Below are 25,037 nucleotides of genomic sequence, written 5' to 3' on the forward strand. Positions count from 1 at the left end.
ACCAGGAAAGAACGATCGAAGCTAGGACAGCCCGATTAAAACGAAGCCAAGGTATATAGTGTACATATATAGGTATAGTATGTACGTTGAAACATTTTCTGGGATTACGAATCTCGCTCAGTACGCTCTCGTCGGTTCCGTGGAGGAAGCGGCTGCTGACAACGCGATTCACGGAGTTCCATGGAAGTCGAGGCAGTGAAAGGAAAGATTGGAGAGTAGCTGGCGGGCGAGTACGGCGGCACTGCTGAAGAACTTGTACAGGACAAGGAGAGGAATAGGGCGGTCTTCGTAGCGATTCGTTGACGCAGGGCAAAGAAGTGGCTCATCGTCACGCTGTCTGCCATCTGCGTGCTACTGCCTCTTCAAATGACCGATCCGCAGCGCTTCTGTTACGAGGGTAGGTGCAACATCGCGTGAAAGATCGCGCGAGATAGTCGGGAAAGAGAGGTGAAAAAAGAAATTTCTTCGCCGAGTGGAAACGCGACGGATGTCGTGCGGTTGGGAAAAAATGTGTCGTGCGGTTTTACGAGTATAATTGATGTAAATCGACGATTAGAACCGTCTCTGGTAGTTTTATTCGGTATGATTAATGTAACGAGCCAGATACTAAGATCGTGAAGAGTTGAAATTGAATTCGGAGTTGATTTAAATCCAAATGATCGTTTTGTCGCGTAGACGATACGTTCAGAAATTTATATAGAATTGAAAAAGTGATAAATTACAGTATTATTTAAAGACTAGTTGATTGTATATAGCTTACCAATTATATAGACAGGATGCTTCGCTGGAGAATTACCGGAGAAGTAAAAAGGGCTGATAAAATTGCCTATAATCCGATTTCAAGAGGATGAAAAGTACAATGCAACGTAGTTATGTATATCATGTTTATGTAAGAAAATAGTTATGTATGTATGTAGAGCGTTGATTAGAATTATAGAAAAATTATAATTGTGAAAATTAGATATATTATGTATAGAAAGTATGACTGAACATGAAGCTCAAAACAGGTAGAGTTGATTTAAGGCATTATAAATACTATATAATGCTGCATAATACTGGCAATATGCAAAATGGAAATAATATGACGTAACGTGAAAGAATATTTCAAGTCAAGCAAGTGATAGTTTCAGGCTGGTAAAAAGATTTCACGTTGCAGGAATTTTAATTACTGGAATCCACGTACGTTGACTAATTTGAACGAAGCTTTAGAAATCAATGAGATGGCGCGGAGGATATTTTATTTGGATACATACCGTTCGTGTTTATCTTTAAATTGCGATTGTATTGCCAGCTATTGTTCATTGTACCGCTATCAAATGAAGTTGTAATGTTATAAATGATGTATAAACGCGGTACAACTCTGTTATGATTGTAATTTATTATTATGCGTCGAATGTATGGGTAAATGTTGACGGATACTGGTTGCTATACAAATAATCGTATATAATTTCGTAACGGTCGTTTTGGAATATTGTGTCCACAGAAATTATTATATATTAAATTTTCAATTTGCTGTCAATGAAATTCGCATTATGTATTATTGATAATAACCATTGTATTTTTTTTTTCGTTCGTTCTATTGCTAAATGATAAAGGTTTAAAGTTTATGATAAAGCACTGCAAAATGATTAATTCGAGAATTACGGTCCGATTATGATAATCGTTATACATGTGTTACATTAAGAATCGATGTATTATAGGACTTCTGTGTCCATAAAATCTATAAATACTAATAATAAATGGCGAAGAATTTATAGATATTCGATATTTATGGTTATCATGTAAATTATAAACGCGATTTACGTTATTAGCAATTCATAAAGGATGAATATTAATTCACGAATATCGATTCTTCAATGTTTCAGTTTTCAGTGATACGTCTAGCCGAATATACCATACTCTTTGGTCGTATTCTAGTATTCTCTTAAATTCTACAGATTATTCAAAAACTTTCTATCGTTACGTTTAACATCTCGTTGCCTCTGTACTTTCCAATAAGGTATTTTATTCTATATAAACGAGAAAAAATGATAGAAAAATAAAATTTTAATTAATATCCGTATGTATAATTGTTTTCGGAAACTCATTCTTAATAATTAAAACTATTCTTTATATAAAGCAATTTAAACGAACAATTAAGATTTTCATATGTGATGAGAAATAAATACCTAGAGTTTTCCTGTACAATCGTATTTCTCACTCATAAAATCCCTTTTTACTCGATCCTTATGAGTTTTTAAATATACCTCTGCATCATTATCGCTCACTATCGTGCATATCGAATTTCTGATTAATTTTCGCGACAATCACGCTGTAACGTTTTACCAAAATTGCGTTTGTAAACACAATTTCGTCGAAATAATAATTCGTTACATTTGCGCCGATGAAATTTCAAATATAATTCTCTTGTGCGTTGCAAATATCGTTTCCGGTCGTAATCAATACGACATCGAAACATTTCAACATGAAGCGCGTATACATAATACGCGTGTAAAAATAACTAGTCCTCGTTCCTATAATTGAAACAAAGCTTTTCGAACATTTCCCAAATTTTCTAACGTAACCTGGCACCATACGCGTTCTCCAATATCTGAAAAAGAGAAAAAGATGATATAAAACACAGCGTTTTGGAATTTTCAATGTTACACGATACGTGGAAGATACACGTATTATTTATCTCAACATTTTTACAAGAAGTATTAGCTTAGTCAATAAATTCATCTGTGGGAAATCCGTGGTCTGCGAAAATAATTTCACGAAAATGTAGTTAAAACGCTATCGTTACAACGACAAGAAATCGTATTATACAAGATAATAGGAAATTTATTGTGGTAAATTAAAGTCAGTTTTAATTTCGTATCTCTTGTTGCCTCTTTTATAATTAAAAATATCAAAAAATCGTGGAAAAATTTCACTTGTTACATCATCAAACTTATTACGATATATAATAGAATTTATCGATACTAATAAGTTACAGTTAACGAGTTGTAAAGTTTCACCGATAACGTTAGTTCGATTCTGCTTTCCTTAGTTAAAATAGTCTGTCTATTACTTCGAAACTCGTGCTGTTTCTGTTTTTATTCGTACGATTAAAAATATTTATTCGTTATGTCGTAACAGTCTGTGTAATATAATTTGACTTAAGAAGATAAAATACAAGACTTCGAATACATACTTCGATACATCCTGAATAACGAAGAAATATTAATTGGGACATTTCGTTCAAAAAAGGCAGAATCGTGCAGGTCGTGTCACTTAAATGAGAATAATTAAAACACCGGATGGAATTAAAAAATCTATTAATAAATTGCTTTTAATAGCCAGTACCAGGAAGGTTGCGTCTCCGGTTCTCGGAGATTACGAGTCCTTGAAAAGCCGAAGGGAAACGACGCCACGGCAAAAAGTCTCGATCCGCGCCACTGAACCGTCACCAATGATTGCACAGAATGCCGCACCACGTTTACGCCGTGTGATACGCGTTAACAACGATCCTGTGTTCATTATCTGATTGATGGCGTTCTTGAAGGCAACGCCACCAACCCCAGCCAATGGACCTGTTCCATCAATTTCTGATACGTTCGCCGTTCATTTCGATAATGTTACGTTAATCGCGTTAATTCATCATCTAATTATCCGGTACACTTTTCCACGAATAGTTGATGCGAATCGAACGATAATAAAGGATGGTTGTTTGATACGCCTATGTATCTTTCTTTCGCGCTATTTTAGCAATTTTGGTAGTTCGAAGGGAAGATAATGACTAAACTGGAAGGATTTGTAATTTTATTCAAATACAATCCGTCTTTGTTGAATTTCTATCGAATATTTATATGTCATGGGTTACTCAATGTCGTAAGTCAACTGCGAATATTTATGCAAATCGATACGAATAAATTCGTTTTACCGACACAACTGAAGAGGCGGAATTTACAAACAACAATTTTAACAAATACTATAACAAGCGCTATATTATGAATATTTTTAATCGCAAACATTTCCACAAATTATATTCGGAAGAATTTACATAAATATCGACGGTATATCTGGTCGTACGTTTCGAGTTGCTCTCTCGATAAGTCGAAATAAACAAGAGGAAACCACCGAAGAGTTAGGAGAGGGGAGATGGTTTTTTAGGCAAACAATTTCACGTAGCCGATCGACACAGGCGTCTATGACGCGAGGAAGAGCCGATTCGAATCGGTACTCGCGTTCTGTCGGCGTGTCTAGAAAACGGGCCGATACGTTCGAAGGATACTGAATCGCGAAGCCGAGACGAATCGATTGCGAAAAAAGCTGTTCGAACCGGTTTCGCGGTTCCGCAAAGTTAAGGAAATTGCGGGACAGATCGGCCACGCATACGGAAACACATCACGGGAACCCCATTATCATTTGCCTACAGGAACTCGATTCTATTAGGTGGTAATATATGTAATGCCCGATTTCTTCTGTTGAAATGAACGTGAGTTTGCTTTCAATCGGAATAAGTTCATTATCTTCTTGCTTCGTTCTTAGCCTCTTGATATACATACATTCGTTTATGGCAAGTATAAAGATGCAGAAAACACGTAACATGTAAAGATATATGGGCAGGAAAATTACTGATAAATATTTGTAGCTAAACAATTCGAATCTATTCGTTATTATTTTTTAAGAATTTCTCCGTAATCTGTAGGATATATTTTATTTAATAGCGGAAAATCAAAGCGTGATCTACTACTTTATAATCTTTATTTTCCGTAAAATTTTAATCTGTGCTCGTTCAACTGCGAAGGAAATTTTTGCTCAAGTTTCATTTCTTCGGTCGCTCGTAGAAATAAAAATCTGTCCAAGCACAGATCGATTTCTGCCAACAACGACGCTGTGTATCACGATCGCAAATATTATAGCCGTACGACGACTTTGGGACGATAGATTTAGCCGAAGAAAAATTTGATTGTTGCCAATATGACGACGTTAAAACGAAGCGCAACGTTTCGAAGGGGTAGACAGCGTTAACCATGGATCTCCATGGACGTATCATAAAATTTCGGTTCGTTCACATTGTTGCGTCGAAAATCTCTCTTCTACCGACTACAAAAGGAATCCTGCTGGCTACAGAGGGGGTGGGTGGTCTACGGTGGCCACCAAAAATTGCAGCCGTTCGTCAAAATTTCGTTTCACACCGTTTCGTTGGTCGCCGCTCACACGGGTCATAGATCTGTGTCGAAACCGAAGTTAATAGACAAAGCATGGGAAAAACATAAATTGTCTCGCCCTCCGTCGAATTTCAATGGCCGTTAAAAATATCGAAGGAATAAACCGATTTATGCACGAAACACAGGGATTTATATAAAGTTCGCGCGGTCATGGTTAAATATTACCCGTAGTCGCGGACATGAGTTATACACTTCGGTTTCTACTTAGTTGCACCAGCCAATTTTTGTTTTCCACTGCGGCACGTTAAACACAAAAGGCTGATTTATAATTCTACTTTTTTTCCCCCCGATGAGGATCGGCCATTGAATACCGCTTTTTCAATAGGTTCAATGGTAATCCCGTTTTCTTGGATTACCGTCGATCCCTTCCACGTCGCTCATCGATCATCTTTCGACTATTCGTGTATAGAATTTTCCTTTATCTTTCTCTCTCTCTCTCCCTCTCTCTTTCTCTCTCTTTTTCCCGTTTCGATATGTAACTTGGTTATTTCGCGAGGAGAAATCACGTTTGAAGGGGGATCGAAGTTTTTCCAACGGTGGTATTAAAAGAATATTTATACGGTGAAATTGGTTGGTATCGCGCGCCACGAGAGCATTGGCAGAAAGGAATAACATTGGCAGGTATGAGTTTTAGCGAGATTTTTATGTTTTTCACGAAATGTTCGAGGAAACAACGAAAATGATACACGGTGGATTGAAAATCGCAGTGGTAGCGAGTCGAGACTCGGAGAATTTGAATTAAGTCACGCATCGTGGATCTTTATATTTGTAACGAAGCAAAGAAAGATGTAACGTAACGTTCTAATGACAGACGTAATTTTTAAGATACACTGCAAAATGTTGGCGGAACCTGCTAATGTACTGTCAGCTAATGATAAAAAGAAACAGAAGTAGAAGAATGGAAATTTTTCATTGGAAGGTTGCAAAATTTGCGGAACAACAAACGCTATCCCGCGAACGAATTAAATTATGCAACTATTAAATCGAACAAGCGGTTTCACCGTCTTTCAGCTTTTTATCGGGAAAACCTTGAGAAATTTTACGCACGATAGGCGTCACGGTATATCGGAGGACATACAATCTATTTACTGGATCGTTTTGCTATTATACTTTCTCCGCTACTCGTTTAAAGAAAGAGATTAAAAGTTTCGAGAAGATGACAGGATCTCTTCTTACACGCTAATTCAATGATGTTTTCTGCACGATGAGCTACCTTTTTTTTATAAAGAATGGATAAAGATAATATGGAACGTGTAACGTTACTTCGTTTTTTCGACCGCTTTTTATTTTCTCAACTATTTAAAAAATATAATTCCAGTTGTATCGTTCTTCTAGCAAACTTCATTTTATAATTTCTAAATGGGCTTTAAGACAGCCAACGAGTTAAGTACAGCAAAATTTTCATTATCGCAACACTGGTCATTCGTTGGTACAAAATTGTCTTCTGATTTACCGAAAGGAATGATATCGCAAACGAAAATAGAACCAGCTGCTGAACTAGTTGCCAATCCCATTCGTCTTCGATACTTTTATGAATATATCATAGTATAGTTTTTCAATTAAAAAAGACTTTATTTGACTTTATCGACAATCGAATAATCGTAATTGTATCGAGCTTCATGATTATTGGAGGAACGATTGGTTTGATTTCACAATTTTAGCAGTTGTAATGTCTGATAAAAATTGTTTACTCTGTCTCTTATAGAAGAGAAATTGTCTCTCGTTCAATACCGATATTTACAAAGTAGTTAAAGATAAATAATCTTCCTTTCGTGCGAAAACAAAGTTACTATTCGTTTGTCCAAGAAATTCGATCATCCAAACTAGGTGTGCCGTAATTGATTTCAAATAATCAACATTTTGCCACACGATTCTTCTAAGACTAACGTAAACTCCTGCTCGTTAATAGCGATCATGCACGTAATCCTTTACCTATTTGCATTGATTAGTCATCGTAACGTAGTCATCCTACGCAGATGAACGACAACCTCGTCTCGAATTATCACCAGTTTCCCATTCTGACGTCAAATTCGACGAACAGTTACACGCGTATAGCAGCGTGTGGCGATTCGTATAGGCCAGGCGGATCGGACTCACGCGGCATGGCATTTCCTCTTCGCTTCGTTCCTTCGAAGGACTTTCGTTTCTCAGATTAATGGTCGTGCGTGCGTGAAACGGCCAAAGGAAGGGAAAAAAAGGCAAGAGGGAGAAAGAAGGGAGAAGGATAGGCGGAATGGACGAAAGCTTCTCCGCCACCGGTCCAGTTTTTGCGGCTTTTAGAACGCAAAAATACCATTACGCCTGGCCTGCACGCAGAATGCTTGGAAAGCGCCCGCGGCCTTTTTCTACGTGCAATAATTATAATCATTCGAGACGCGCTTAGGGCTCCGGAACGCATCCGACAGCTGGAATTCTCAACGTCGTCCGACTCTTTCTGCGACAAGAACGCCAACTGCAAGGGAATTCGGTGTTAGAGTCGCTGAAATCCTGGTATTACCGATGAGTAGAACGGTTAACGATTGAAATTCTAATCGGCGAGGATTTTGACACGTTAGAAATTTTGATTTTTGCGGCATTTTGGAAAATAGATTTGTCCTACTTGATCGTGCGTAATGGTATCTAATAATAAGAATATCTTAGCTAGACTTTAAACAAAGTAACGAGTGCAGTGCAAATGTTCATGCGGATTCGTGTTTCTCTATATGTCAAAGTATGTTAACCCTTTCGGTACACGCGCACTTATGTGACGCACTAGTAGCTTTTCACAGCCAGGCGTGTGTCACTTTAAAAGCCCGTTTGGATCGTCTGCCTATCATTCAAATATCCGTAAAAATATATTGGGTTGTCCGAAAAGATTCTTTCGTTTCATAAGGCGATAATAGACGAACAACAATTTCCGTTTTATATTATTTTATTGAATTAGGTGTGATCCATTTCGTTCTATTTCTATTGTTATGTTCGCGCGTAATTCAATAAACTAATATAAAACAGCAAACATTGTGCGTCCATTATTTCCTTATAAAACGGAAGAAACATTTCGGACAACCTAATATGTCGTATTGTGTATGATGTAGGACGTTCGAAACTTGGGATGTAAACGACAATTTTTCCCTTGAACGGTGGTAGCGAGAAGATTAAGTCAATTTGATTTTAATATATATGAATCGTTGTAATTTATAAATTGTATATGAAATTCGAACGAATGAAATTGAACGAAAGTGAAAAATTATATGTGCGGATAAAATGTATTACAGCTTCTCGTTTTGTATTGAATTTACGAATATTAATACGATATCGTGGAATATGTAAAAACACTTTGGTATAAAATGAACATTTCTATCATTGGAACAGCTGTTTTCTGCTTCGAAAATTATCGATTAAACTGCGACGGCAGATTTCAATAAAATATCCGATTCAAAAGTAGTTCCCGACCGTTCTATCGCACGTCTCACTTGCGCCAATCTAACGTTATTAAATCTTTGAATACTTAATGACACACTCTGGTCGTAAAATTCTTCATCGAAGTATTGTCACAAAATTCAATCGGAAAATTGGATTCTTATTGACAGAGGAGCATGGAAATTACCAAGAGAACTGGATTTATCGATTAGAAACGCTTTCGTGTCAATTTCAATAGAAAAATCTCATTACGAAATCTCTTAATCGTAAAGTAAATTCTACCTACCGTTCGGGCTAACTATATACTCGACTCGTTAACTGACTGTTAACATTTTAATTATTCTACGTACACGCAGAATCTTTGATTCTTAATAAGCTTTGAAATCGCCTGTTCCCACAGAAGTCGGTAAAAAACGCTTTATTAAGAGGTTGTAACAAAATAAAACAGGTAACTTACTCTGTGGAAATATCCAGACAATGAATGAGCGAAGAAATCTGCTTTCGTAGTAATTTACAGAGGATAACAGTACGGCTGCGTTTATAGTAAAAGCAGAAAAGAAGGAAATTGTCCGACCGCTGAGTAAGAAAAAAATACGCTTCTACTGTAATGAGAGAAAGAATGTTTCATGACTACCATCTTTCTCTTGCATTAACCTTGCCAGTTTATTTTTGTCGTCTGATTTATTAGTACATTATCGATATCATTGTGGTATTAATTATTACAGTACGCTATAAGATTTCTTCAAAACGAACTAAATAAAGATAAACAAAAAGATAAAGATAAAAAACAAGATAAAAAAATTCACAGAGTTACTGCATGGGATTACTCTATCAATAGAAATAGCAATAAAAAGCAATTATAAAAAATACGGTAATACGTAGCAACTCCCTGAGTCTGCTGCGAGTCCTCAAAGACGAAACATCTAACCAGATTATAAATCAAATTCGACATTCGATCCGTGATGCAGACAAAAACAAAACAGTTGTCGTGTTGAATTATTTACCACTAAAAGATAAGACCGAAAGACGAAAGAATAAGGCTAACTAATGACACCTGACTAATGAACTAACGACATGAAGTTGCAAGAATGACAATCCAAAATCTCAAACATATACGAATTGATTCAGGACTTGATCTTTAAACTAAAGGACAACGAAATAAATAGAAGTGACAGAGTAGTCATAACTAGACGCAGAATCGGTTACATAAAACTTTTACCCGTGATCACCTAATGGATAAATACCACCGAAGAATCCAGTACACCGTTTACCATCGGACACGTATTATACAGGGTGGTTGGTAACTGGTGGTACAAGCGGAAAGGGGGTGATTCTACGCGAAAAAAGAAGTCGAAAATATAGAATAAAAATTTAAAAATTTAAAAATTTAAAAATTTAAAAATTCAAAAATTTAAAAATTCAAAAATTCAAAAATTTAAAAATTTTAAAAATTAAAAAAATAACGTCAATCGAGACAACGATCTACAGTGAGATACGTTATAACGAGACGTGATAAAGTGCACGCGTACCGAGCGAAAATTCAAAGTCGATTTTTTCGAAAACAAAGCCTCAAACGAAAAATTTTTATTGTATATTTTCTACTTCTTTTTTCACGTAGAATCACCCCCTTTCCGCTTGTACCACCAGTTACCAACCACCCTGTATAACTGCGTCAAGTTAATTAACTTTAGATACACTAGCAATATCGATATTAAGGTAATGTCGATAAACCTAGCACGCACGCACGCAGAAATCAATCGACTGTTTGAAAAAAACAATCGTTCTACTCCGAGATCTGACGTTAACGTGACCTTATTTGAGTATACGTAAGTCCTGCCTTTGTCCGTATACAATGAATGAACTCTATGTATTATGTAATAACTACATGAAAGAAGAAAGTAAGGTACACGCATGTATCTGTAATTCGTGTTGCTAATAGCTTTAACAGCTGACGAGACATCGATTAACAAATAAAAAAAGAAGATTTCTTCGATTAATTTTTTGTTAAACGTGAGTTGACACATTCCCTAAGAAGATAATTAATTTTCCCTGTTATAATTATATTTTATTTTATTTTGTCTTGTATATTTCATATATAAATTCCATTGGAATATTTAAATATTACTTAGCAGCTTAAATATGTAAATTTAATTCGGAAATCTTTGTAAGATGTTAGAAATATGTTTAGATAATTTTGTGGAAGAGATTGTTTTAGAGAATATTTTAATATTTCCTTTACTTTTCCGAGAATTTAAACGTAGCTCGAATTAAAAAATCACGTTGATGTTACTGAACTTAGATAACTATGAAACTTAGATAAAAACGCTATTGATAAACCAATAGACTAAACGTATACAATTACAATAGAATTTTATTTTTTATGCGTCTTTGTTAAATGGCTCTTGTTAAAATCGTGTTTGAAAAATGTTTTTACCTTCAGAAATTAGAGAATACAATTAAAATTACAATTTTATTTCTTGATTTTTATTAAATCGATAAATATTCGAGTGGCAAAATATGAATTATGAAAAATTGTAGTACATTATACGTGGAGTAGTTCACAGTACTTGTAAACAAAAACATTGGTGCAAATTCATCCGAGGAATGTTTGCATTTGGCGAGAACTCGTAGCACCGAAAATCTTTCGAAAGACGTTGACGCACTGTGAGTTAATTACACGAATTACGTTCAAGGCTCCTAAGGAAACCTTGAACCGTGCGCCTTCTCTTCGTTCGCGAGAACACTGTTCGCCGACAGCTATGTAACTTTAATAATCCTCCATGCAAAATGTTCGCCCGCGAGCAAAAGTGACAATTATTCTGCTTCTTACAACAGGCCGTAGCTTTTTCTTTTCCTTAATTGTTTGATGCATTACAAAGATACGAAAAATGAAATAGCTGTTTTACGTTTTTCAAGCGAAAATCACAAAGTCCCTGTCTGTCCTTCTATGGTTAACAAAGTATGCTATTTAAATTAATTAGCGAAATAAGAAGCATGGAAATTATGAATTAATTAATAAAATATAACGCGAAACATTTTTTAATCGTCGTTATCATCAATCGTAATGATAAGAATATAATGCATATTGTTTACGTAACTTTGTTTAAAGAAATTTCTATTGTCTAAAGGAGCAGTTACGAAACGTGGATCGATATAACTTTTCCTATTCATTTTTAATTTACAACCGTGTTACTTATGACATTTCTAATGTTATTTACTGGACAGATTAATGACTTAATTACTTAATTAAATACTTAATTCATAGTCAATTATGCAATTTATACAACATTTCATTTACATCTCATATGATTAATTACTTCTATGTTTTCTACATAACTTTCATTCGTATCTTTGTAACAAGATACAATAAAAAATATTGAATAGAAGCATACCAAAAATATATTATTATTTAGATTATTGTTTATCGATGGAACGTTTTCTAATCTCGTTTCCTGTTCACTTGGCAACAGAGTACGTATCAGACGAAAGTATAATCGTATCGTGTTTGTTCGCTAAATGGAACCAATCGTTGAGCATTAAACCCATCTAGCGTTATGTTCTGCGACAAGTTTGGCAACTGTTTTCAGCTAGGTATCGATCACGAAGTTTGACCTGGCATGCTGAAACGATATGCGTCGGAGAACAATGCGGCAAAAGATTCATTGGAGTCACGTGTAAATTTGAGGAAACGTCATTATTAACGAGAGACGTTCGTCATGTTATTTACGAGCCTGTTTTCGATTTTCAATTTCTCGATTGACAAAAAGCGGTGAAAATAGTTGTATGAGAAAATTGTCTTTTCTCTAATACACTTGTCTCGAGGCAATCGTTATTTGAAGAATTTAGCGTGGTAATATTTTTGCATAGCGACTATCTCGGCATAATAGTTTCATAACAAGTTAAAATATTTTCACGATAAACAGATCGATTCATAATATTTACATAGTAAACAGTTCGTGATATTTTTATAGCAACCAGTTTGATATGGAAATGTTTTTATAGCAACCGGTACAGTACAGTAATGTTTTTACGCTTTGCACATTCGATAATGTTTCATCGTTGCATTAATCTGTTTGTTAAACTTACGCTCTTTTCGGTCACATTTATCGTTGTCTATTAGCTTTTCCAGAAGCATAGAAATTGAAAATAATCACATTTCTATAAAGGAAATTTTCCTAACTTGATATTTCGCGAATTGAAAATGAGTAGACGCTATCATACAGTATCTTTTCCATACTTTTTCTTTCAATAAAACATTTTCTTTATATTTTATATATTATTACCATGAATATCCTAAATTTTACCACTATCATTTAATAAGCAATAACATAATATAATACTGAAACAACATAAATCATTGTCGACTAGTTGACGACTCCATTAATAATAAATTACAGAATCCATCAGATAACGTAGTTGATATGTTTCTTTTAGAAAATATCCGTAGAAAATAATACACAATCTGTGAACGTAAGCGTATATATGGTTTCATAGATACAATGTAACGTAGTACTGTTGATATTTGATACTTGAATAGGCAATGAAAAGCGATTAGATTGATTATGTTAACAGTTGTCAGTGTTAATAACAGGCAATTAGAGATTAATCAAACCGCAGGCGCAGGTTCAGCTTTTCATCTGTCCGTCACTAAGATGCGTTACATCGTGTTACATATAGCTGAATCTGGATTCAGTCAAAGTGATTGCTTAATTAATTTAACGGTACAGTTGGCGCATTTATCTTGTATCTAGATAAAACGACAGGCCGTGGTGCATTTTAATTAAGCCTCGAAGCCATGAATGAATCAGAAAGTGGACCGCAAATGACGTGTCACGCGGTTGAATGTTTTGTTAATAATATTCGTGTTTTTTTTTTTTTAACGTAGGTATGTTACAAGTATTGTTTTATCGTGGTGGTCAAAGAAAAGATTAAAATTGATACTCTCGTGTCCGAGTATCAGTAAAATAGACATTTTTTATCATATTTATTCTGTTTGTTCTATTCCTTGCTCTTATCAGAGGATCTTCTTGCGTAATAATTTACCAACAATAATATCAGTGAATTAAAGTTACAGACTTCTTCTCTATTTTACTTTGGCAAGACGATATACAAATTACTGCGTTCTTCGACAATATTGCGCCTACGCCAACTATCGCATAGTATTTCAGGACTTAGTGTTTAACACGATAAACAAAACTTCGATAGTACGGAAATCGAGGGAAATGTTCTTCCCCAAAACGAAATCCCATTTACATACTTTCGTCCGTTTTGTAGCGGCACATGAATTACGTCGTTGTTTTGCCTCGGAGTATCAAGATCGTTAGGATACACGTAATGTAAGAATAAATAAACCTCGAGCAAAACAATGTCGCCGCTACGTGCAACCGTCGGACAAAGACGAATTTGAATTTTTCGACTCTCCCCCGACCAGTACAAATAAGCGGACGCGATCGCAAGGAAACGAGTTACAGTCTGTTGTCTACCAAATCTCCAAATCGGACAAATTGTGAATGTAAACAACTAAATAAAAAAAAAAAAAAAAACAGTCAGTTGTCGATTAGTTATCAACGAATTATCAGCGATTAAATTAACGAGTCATTAGCGATCCTATTTTACGACTTATACACCGCCTTAGCAAATCGGTTAGTACGAACATTATCCGTATACTAATTTATCATTTGAAATATATTCGACGGTTTCAACAACGAGCAATCTCGTCCAACCAACCATCCTCTATATATAAACCTCTACAGCTTAAATATCTTCGAAGTGAAAACATTCTGTAAATCTATCATCTGCTACTTTCATAAATTTCAATAAATCACAACCTTATAATTGCCTTTGAACTCCATGTATAGCCAAATATACGCAGGCTACTTCGCTACGCGTACTGCTAAAAAGTTGTCTCCAAAAACCGAAACGTAGCAAAATAAGAAGAAAAAGAAAATTTAAATTTTCCAAGAAAAACATGAAAACGCAATCAAGAACGGTGGAAGTAACAAGCACACACACACACACACACATGTACCGGTGGCAGATGGACAAACTAATTTCTCCCGGCAGTAATTTTGCCTGACTCACGGTCCACCGGTAATAAGGATAATAACGACGCTGTCCGTAACACACCTAACGCGCTGTAACATTATAATAAAACGCATATACGCAACACGCGTAACGTGCGCCTCTTTCCTCGGAACATTTCGTAACTGGAGCAAACGTTCGAGCTCTCTCCTTTTGCCTCCTTTGAAAAAGAATCGATCGCGGCTTAGAGATAGTGGAAGCATTGAAAATAGCGTAGACGAACGAAACGGGGATCACCATTTTGCGTCCTTCTTGAAACCAGCTATCGGCCAGCACCAGACTGCATCGCATCGCGTGTCCGCCCGAGCACACAAGAGATCCTGCGAGGGCGAACCGAGCGGTCTCGGTTGCTGCGTGGTCGAAGGACACGACCGTTATATATTAGGTTAGGTATACTAACCAGTGCAGATAGGATAAAACGAGTCAACGGCCCGTGCCATTCTTTCGTCGCGAGGTCATTCAAGGATTTCTCGTCCTTTCGAAAAGCTGTATCTATCCTTGGCGGAGTTTTCTGCGCTTGAAGATTGGCAGTGTATGTCGCACGAGCGTTGTTCGCCAAATATTTAGAAGGAAAACCGTGCAGGATGACAAGAGGGCGAGGACGAATTTATAGAAATTAGAGCGGTTGGGTTAAGGGGGCGAGCAACAGTTTATTACAACGTTGTATTTTGGTACTTAATTTTTTTAACAGATCGACAGCCATACGAATTTTATGTTTTACCCTGGGCACCAAACGTTCGGATATTATACATTGCGTATTTTTATTAATTTGCGATCTTATCTATCGTATTTTAATAGCAACGTTGATTACTAGCGACTATCGTGGCAGTCAGTGTGCTAAATTTCATAAAATTATAGAATCTAGATGGAAAGAAAAATATTAAGCGAATCATTGCGATTCTCGTTTATAGCCACAGTGTTAAAGAGCTGGAGTTGTTAATGCAATCTGATTGGAAAGAAATTGTAAATGAAACGTTGCGTTGTAATATCAAGCTACTTAAAGTATCATAATGAATTTAATGGTAGAACTGAACACAGAATGGACGAAATGACTGACTAATAATCATGATGACTGCCACTTGAAATTTTGTATTGCAAAGTACACGAACAAATACTTGTATTGTAAAATACGTAGCTTGCATTTTTCTTCTTACGATAAATATTTTTATATGTAAATTTCATTTTGACTTTATTAGTACAATCTGTACATACGTTTTTATATACATCGTCCCACTTTAATTATATTCGTCTATATATAGTATATAATATGTAGGTACTCGTACGTTAAAAGTTGGCAGTTGTAATATTAGCGGTTGGATTTGAGGGTTTAATGGGATTGTAATGGTAGTACGGTTTGTCGCTGTTTATGCGAATATGTAAATAAGGAATGATACGTATGATACATAATAAGGATAAGTGGTACGTTCAGACAGTGCTTTTCGCGTATAAAACGAAGGAGTGTACATAGGTAGAAACAGATGTTAAACGTTCTTCAGATTAAATTAGGCTAATTATACACTGCAAGAGGAATAAATATGACTCGAAGGAACTAAAGTATCGAACTACATATTGAAGACAACATACGAATTTATTTCGTTATTAGCATATAAATGCAATAAATCGTGATATAATTTATGTTATATCATTTACAACGAATAATATAAAAATAACGATGTTCCAGATCGACGCATACAAGTGAATTTGCACGATAATATATCCTAAGCAGCTGAAAAAATCAATCTTATACGTATCTTTCTCAATTCTCTTTTAAATTGGAAATAGCAAGTTAGCGTTAGAAATTTATAAGATTTCAAAGTTATCGTTTCCGATTCTAAATTTCAGTCTTGAGAAAGGTACTACAATTAGCTTCAGTTTTCGATACATCGAAATAGTATTCTTTCTTAGAATTATCCAATGAAACATAGAAATTGCAAATCAGAATCGATAAGATATCAAAATTCTCTTCTTTGATCTAAACCAATTGAAATGAAAATATTCGAATAATTTAATCTAAAATTTAAAACAGCCTATAATCTTCTAAAGTCATTAAAAAAAGGTATTACGACTACCCCCAAGTACGAAACTATATTAAATAGTTGTACAAGTATTGCAAATTCAGTCTTTTTCGAAGCTACGTCGTGCATCCTCGACGTTCCAAGATATTAAAAATCAGATGGATGTCCTGGAAGATTGTCCTGAAGTTGTACACGTATCCGATTTTAATGGAACCGTATAGGAACTAACTTTTAATGGAACTCGTCGATCAACGAAACGCATTCACGCATACCATTTTCAGCGAGAGAAGACGAAGCAGAATTGCCGCCATTGCATCTCTCACGCAACATTAGCTATTCAAACGCAGAGCCGGAGAGTTTCGAGCCGACTCGGCTGAATTTTTCGTTTTTAAACACAGCCTCTTCTATCCGTGGCCCCGAGCGATCGCTCTCGACGTCCAGACTGTCTCAAAATCGTTTACGATCATCGCTTTCACCTGCGGCAGGCCATTCTTTCGCCAGTTTCGCCCTCCAAACTGATCCTCTTTGGCTACCAAGCTGACGATCGTTTCCACTGAACTAGGAAAAGTTTCTTGAAACGAAGTCCCTCGGAAGACAGGCACGGAACACATCTTCCAGGGATTTGGAGAGTTCATGAAATACCGCGGACATCTGTGATGGTTGCATTATTGGAATATTGGTAGAAAAATCTCCTAATAACAATTAGTATACGTATAATCGGATATGTAACGAAAGATGTACCTGTAATGTGGAAAAATTCCCAGCTTCTTAGAAGATGAAATAGTAGCAGGGAAGAAATTTAGATTTTATGTCCGCTGTATGATTGAAAACCTACTTCCAATAATTTGTGACAGAGACGAAGATTTTTATAAGCTGTTGATATTTCTACGACACGTGGTAGTAGGATCTTCTTACTGATTTTTCAGTTTGCGTTAATAATTGTTAATCGGGGTAATTATAGGAAAAGAAAACTGTATTTGGTGTGTTTATGAGATGAAAGTATATTTAAAAATGGACTGTCGATCATTGAAAAACGACATTGGAAGAATACAGAAGGTACAAATCCATCAACTTCTGTAAAGCAGTAATTGGGAAGCTAAGATATCATTAATTAAGTCCTTAAAGAATTTTTCATACAAACGTATCGCAAACAACACGAGACTCGTGCAAAATGATTCGAAAACTATACGAATTATTTTGTCACGCGTCTCATTGCGTGTTATTAATTATTCGCAAATATCCCGCGATATTTTTCGAGGGACACAATGGAGGGATTATACGATTGAATGGCGACACAACATTCCCGTTGGTAAATCGAGGGATGAGGGAAGACAGATCTGCTCGTATGAAAACGTTAAACCCGTAGGGGCGCGCGATCTCGCGATCTAATTTCACGTTTCGATTTAAGGTTGTTTTAATTTCGATCGTGAAAACGTCGAATACTCTTATTAAGGAACATGGTAACGCGCAGCGGGAATTTAAAGAAAAGGGAGAAAGTACGGTGTTTCGAAGAGAAACAGCGCACGGGAACGCGTGTTATCGGTAGCAGCGGTGTAGCTGGAAACGAGCTGATGGCTCTTGGAGCAACGCAGGATAGTAAATCGTATTACTGGATTAACCATAATTAACACAGACCGTGTGTGTACGCCTGGAATCACGCGTCTTCGCGTGTCGTCGCAAAAAGAAAGCGACGCTGCCGCATGTTACGTAATTGATGATACCTCGACTATTATTAATACCCCGAAGAAGTTTTAACGCGCGTGTTCTGAATCTTATCTTCGGCATTTATTGCTACTTTTCGCTCCAGTTTCTCGTCTATCCAGAAAAATTGCTCAAACACCTAGAAGAATAGTTTGAAACCACCGTAATCCTTTCTCGTGAAAACACCAATCAAACCAAGACTCGTGCAAAATGATTTAGAATGAGGGACGAAAAAAAGTGGAATTTTTAACGTCAATAGCACTCCTCGATTATAATTCACTTGAATAATATTTCCATCGCTTTAACTTTTAAACTTCCTCTTGTCCGCCACTGTATATACCAATCTCACGCAGCTATAGCAGCAATTCCTCCCACAACCACGGACATACGACCGCCAAAGTATCTAGAAACCACGAGCCAAACCCAATTACCCATCGATTTACCTTGCGACTCTGTAAAATTTAAAACATGAAAAAAGTTGCCATTCTGCGTTCACAAAACCGAGGTGTCCTGTGTCGCGAGCAAGCACAGCGACTTTGTCTGGCGGACAAAAGAGCCGAAGGAGCGAAGCGAAACATCGGACGTAAAAAGGAGAAGAAGGAGAGAGTAGGAAAGCATAAAAGAGGAAGAAAGAGGCAGGAAGAGAGAGAAAAAGTTGGTTGGTCGTGGGGTGGAAGGCAGAGGAACGGCGTGCATGGCCGTGCGACTCATGCACGCTCGATTAAACGTGCATTCACGATCGATCAAAGGTCGATCGAAGTCGACCACGAACTGAAAACAGTAGTCACGAGAGGAGCGCGGAGGCCTCGGGAACTATTTGCTCGCCTCTGTAAATACCTGGCTGTGGAACGACGTCGGCCAGGAGGAGGGCCGAACGACCGCGGCTCGCTCGGTGGCTGTACACGTGTGCTCCGCGTTGCAAACGTCGAAGATGTGCATGCACGTACGTACATACCGGGTACCGACGGGCGTAATACGCGGGCTCTGGCCTCGATTTTTCCTCCAGCACCGGTGGAATGCGGCCCCGGCTCTCGCATCGCGCCAATTTTCAAAGATTATCGCACCCGCGGACCGTGCGAACCGAGCTCGACCAAACTCGACATCGCGTCCTACGCTCCCTTCCGGAAGTCCATCGGCTACCATCTTTTACCTAACGATCATCGACTAGACGATCAAGCATCGTGCTTTCGATCCTTCCCTCTTTGACGTCAGTCAGTTTACAAGCAAGGAATGCCGAACGTAGCCTACTGTTTTCGAGTTATCGTGCATAGATTTGCTCGTGTGTCGATGCGAGATAGATGCACGTTGCATCTGGCGGGAAAATTAAGAGGAGATTCTCAGACGTTGGTTATACAGGTTCTGGGTTGTTGGGTAATTTTCTGATGCTTTCTCTCTCTCTCACTTTTTTTTTTTTTTTGTTGCGAAGGTGGATTCAGTTTAGGAATTTAAGGATTCTTTTTTATTTAGTAAATAACCTCTGTAAACGTGCAAACAGTTTGTCCGCTCTACTGACCAATTTGTTTGGCTTATACGATTTTCGAAATACGATGTGTAACAAATTCAAAGTAGAGTACTTGTTGTAACATGTACAGATGTAATAAGCTACCAAGGTTTTATTGTATTTATGAAGGTATATATAAAATTGTATAAATATCCACTGTAGAGCTATGTCATAGTCATTGCGTTTTTTCCCAACTACGCGATGTTCGTTTTGGATCACTCTAATGATTCTGTCGATCTCGATGACCTTATAATGCCGAACACTTTTACTCTGCGGAGGATTTGTTAAACGTATTACTTGGTTTTAAGATTCGTTAGGACTTTTGCGGATTTTTGTTTAAAGCGTGAATCATTAATGGATTTCTACTTAAAATTTGCCAGCGGAAATATAATTTATAAGCAGAAAAAGAGGAAGCAATATGTAAGTACACTTGTACGTGTATGTTTAATTTGACATGTTGAATTTGAGAAACTTGTGGATAAATTTAGACTTTAATAACAGTCCTTCCTTTGTACGCTTCCAGGCATCAAAACGCATTATTACACATGCATATAATGGTGTAGAAATTACTAAAAAAAATTCTCTGGTTAAACAACCAATTTAGTATTATACAATCGTTGTAGTCTTTTTGGTAAGTCATCCATTTTACGTGCCTGTGCCTTCGTAACGTTCGTATAATAAAAACATACGTTTATCGATGTTTTAAGATCTTAATACCAGTATAAGGCAAGAAATATTGATTATTTATGTTATAACCGGTGTTGAAAAATTAGGCATGAAAATTCCTGGAAAACGATCGTAAGAAGTGCGTTGGAATTTAATGAGATTATACGCGTTATTTAGATACTATCGGTAATAAAAAACACGTTTCATAAGAGGAAGTTTAATCCAAATACGCATGTATTACCAGCACGCAATTTGTGAACGTTACTTGGTATCATTACAGTATGTTTGCATAACGTAGATTTACTACTGCGTGTCGGAAAAGTCTGCATCAAACGATAATTCCACACACTTCCAGTTTATTCTTTTTTCTTCTCTCTTTTTTTTTTTTTTTTTGAAGATTCGCTTAGGAATAATTTCCATCGACTCTGAATACAGACGTGACTCATTGAACGTCAAATTGTAGAAAAGACTCGAGGAAAAGTTGCACTTAATTTGTCTGTTTCAATCGAATTTATCGGTCATTTTGATAAATTGAATTTTCGGACATTCCTCTTTTAGAAAGAAAATTATAAATTAATCGTTAAATAAATTGTTTATAAATTAATCGTCTAAAAATACGATACATTTTATGTTACACCGTAATATGTACTAATATTATTCTTCTATATTAAAAGAAAAATATTTTCTCACTTCGAAAACAGTTGAACGACGAATCATGAAACTTTGAGTTACACGTTTACTTATTCAATTTATAAAGTGTTTTCTTTTCAATGGATTTAAAAAGGATACTTTTTACACATTCTTGACATTTTAAGAGATTCGCGCTGTTGAATGAAAAGAAGCAACTGTTTGCAGTACACGAATGCTAAAAGCAGCATGAAATAAAAATGTACCAGGTACATACGTATCGTAAACAGGACAAATAACAGCGAAAGAATGGGCTATATATTGATAAGAAAAGTTTCATTTACTACTTAACACACACGTACGTGCACCTACAAATTGTATTTTTACATAATAATCAAAGAAACGATAGATAGATGGTAAACTAGTCTACTAGAATGTTTAAATATTATTTAGTAGTAACCTTCCCATCAGAAGTCTTCTATTAATATCAATATTTTTCTAATGATAGAGCGTACTTATGCTTCCAAAAATTAATAACAAACCTAATTATTACTAGTTAATGTAGTAACTTTTAAATTTTCGATCTGTCAAATCGATTCACGATCATCACCTTTCTGCTAAATTCTTGAATTTCGAATATTTTTCAGTTTTGAACTTTCTTTCTTTTTAAGCACCTGAATTTTCAAATTATCTTACAATACTATTGTAACTTAATACTTCTGTTACAATTGACACAACTTGATTTTTACGATACTTCTAATTCTACCATTCACCATATTTCCATTTATCCGTGTATCTTTCTCACGTTTCGCACACAAAATAAATTCGACGCTATCCAAACATTTCGTTCACCCACCACATACAGCCAATTCCCAAAATTCACCTCCGACCTCCGCGATGTTCACGATCGACCTGGTGCCCCGACGAAAGTCCATTAACCAAGAAAACGGCTGAGCCGTAACAACGCGAAAATCCTTCACGCGACGCGAAGACAGACACGCACGAGCCATCGATCGTCCACGGAACCGTCGACTCGACGAAACAACATTATTCTTCTACGCTAATATCCGTCGTGCCTAATTTCGTTCCTCCAAACATAAGCCGGATAATAGAAAAAAAAAAGGAAAGAATCAGAATCCAAAAGAGAAGAAGAATCCTGGAGAGAAAAAAGAAATAGAAACCTAAAAGACGAGAAAAAAGGGAGGAAAAAAATCTGTCCGAATCACGATATCGTCGATAATACGCGCGGAATCCCGCGAGAACGTTTAACGCGCACGAAAATGACCCTAGGGATCCAGCGGGAAGAGAATCGCGGGCCACGGTTGAAAGAGGGTGAGAAGTATGGGCGATAGAGGGGGTGGTAGAGGGTGGCAGCCTCGGAACAGGAAACTAGAAGAATCGATAAAAACAAGGAAAGAAAAAAAAAGAGTCGGTGCTAGGTGGTTCGTCGGCGGCAGCGATAAAAAATTTATTCGACGATCCGTCGGTGCCGGTGGCGTCGCGATCATGGAAAAAACGGGGGATGAAAAAAGAAGAAGAAGATAGATAGGCGGTGATACGAGTTGTAGAGCGTGGATGAAGCGAGGGGAGGAGGACAGCAGGTGGAGAACCAACGGAGAAACCGGAGAAATAATAATGTTATGCTATATATGTATATCGGTAGGAGAAATACTCGTGTCCTTGTTCGACTCGATGCATTCCAGCGGAAAAAAAGGACGCAGGATACACGCGTGTATAACATCGCGTTGCGCAACCCCGCGTTACGGAATGCACGCGTGATTACTAATTGCAACGATCCTCGACGAATCGGTCGATCTTATCGCCACCGGAAATGACCGTGTACCGTAGTGTTTCCACCTATCTGGATTGATACGTGGAAACGGAAGAGACGGAAGATTCGATCGTTGGTATGTGCATACGTTAGTGCTTGCTGGTATCTGCATGCGTTCGTAGGTTTGTACGTTTATATTAGGAGGTATTTTGAAGTTTTATTATACCGGCAATATGATATAATGGGGAATTAATAATGAGTAGAAGGATAGAGAGAGAGAGAAAGAGAGACTTTTGTAAAGTTAAGAAATTATGAATTAGATTATTTATTAAGTAACTTATTCTTCCAATATAATAGAATAGAATATTAATTATTCTATTGACAATCATGCATGGAGAAACTGTCGAAGATCCTTTTATTCGCAACTTTCGAGTATAATACACATACACGATACGTACGATGAACATAGGATGGTGAAATCAAGAAATTGCAATAAAAATATAAAATTAAGAGGAGAAAGAGATTGAAATATATTACCGAACATTCTACGAGTACCAATAATGTCAAAAATAATCATGTACGTATGCACACACATCTACGCAATAACGTATTTCATAATCTTACAATCTTCCAGAGTTTTTTTTTCATCTTTTAGAGATTTCTCCACTCTGTTTGCCGATCTCAGAGACGTAGAGGGATAGAAACGGGGTAGAAAATTGAATCGTGAACACAGGGGTTAATACTCTGTCCTGGGCCTGGTTCTTGTCGAATTTATTTAATTGATGAAACGCTGAATGGAAACTGTGTTTGGTCAAATGATTTGCTTCTATTTCCCCTCGTAATGGGAACTTCGATTCTTCGCCGTGTAAATTGAGTCCCCGACTCCCGACGGAACGTAACCCGTTTCTAAATGAATGAAGCGGCTCTCCGGCTGGATTTTTGATCGGACTGGGCGTCTGGGCGAATAGACCGTTTGCTGGTTTTGTATTTGAACTGTTTTTAAATCGTCTACCTCCCACGTGTGTGTATGTTAGTTTTATATGAAACGATGATGGAATGCTCTGTGTTTTTCTGCGGTAACGAAGTTGCGTTAAAAACTTTTTTATTCGTTTATCTACGTTTTATGCGTCGATTACTCTTTTATATGAAACATTTCTATCTTTATTTGTGATTGAAATGGTTATTAAAATTTTAACTCGAGGCATTCAAAATGTCGCGGGAAAAATAGGAAATCGTACAGACAGCAAGTGTTATAGAAATTGATACTGTAAATATCGCACGTGCAACATGTTAGGGTGTACGACGTCTAATTCATATCATAATTTGTTTTTCTTATTTATCATTTCGCAAATGACTTTAATATTTATAGTAGATACATTCTATTTATCTACAAATATGATCGAGGGAAGAACGAAATTAAATAAAGTTCATCAACGAATGCTGTATAATTAGAACTATGTTTATTCGTTAGAGAAGGAAATTGTCATAATTACGTAAAAGTTACTTAATGATACGTAGCGTAGACAACGCCATATTCTATCAACAGTGAACGCATTAAAGTGTTTAACTCGTAAAATTACGCTAAACGACACTGAGCTGCAGAGTCACAAACGCTACGTTGAATCAATTCGTGGAATGTACAATGTACATACGTATACCAGTTCTAGTGCGTACATATGTTTAATACGTACGCTAATAGTACGTTTGCACAGTTAGCGTTTGTATATTCACACAGCCTAATGTATGTATGTACTCCAAGTATTCGCGTTTATTTGACATATTTGCATTCGAGATTCGGTAACGCGGGAAGAAAAGCGAGCACACAGGATAAAACCGAGAGAATCACAGAACCATGGGAAGCATTGTTCGATGAAGCAATTTACGTCTTAATTCAACAAACTCGCACGTGAAAACAAACGGAAATCAATGCCTTCTGATGAATCGTACGTAACTTCGTGGGTTTCCCTACGATTCGCACGTTTACCATATCTTCTCTTAATCGATCAAATATAGTACATATCGCGATTTCTGTAAAGAAATGGCTCAACTCTGAACAGCATGAAGCGTATGTTTAAAACTAT

General features: G+C 36.7%; 2 long non-coding RNA genes across 3 annotated transcripts in view; one reads left to right on the top strand and one right to left on the bottom strand.

Moving 5' to 3' along the window:
* Window positions 1-25,037, top strand: part of LOC138181945 (uncharacterized) — a 111,890-nt gene that overhangs the window by 19,639 nt on the left and 67,214 nt on the right. The gene's annotated exons all lie outside the window — the stretch shown is intronic.
* LOC138181946 (uncharacterized) overlaps window positions 7,137-25,037 on the bottom strand; it is a 158,423-nt gene continuing 140,522 nt past the window's right edge. The window contains exon 3 of the long non-coding RNA XR_011173653.1: window positions 7,137-7,647. This is a non-coding gene — a long non-coding RNA (uncharacterized LOC138181946). The remainder of the gene's footprint in view (window positions 7,648-25,037) is intronic.

This window comes from Bombus flavifrons, chromosome 7 (genome assembly GCF_040668555.2).
Source record: "Bombus flavifrons isolate JBK064 chromosome 7, iyBomFlav1_principal, whole genome shotgun sequence".
Classification (NCBI taxonomy): domain Eukaryota; kingdom Metazoa; phylum Arthropoda; class Insecta; order Hymenoptera; family Apidae; genus Bombus; species Bombus flavifrons.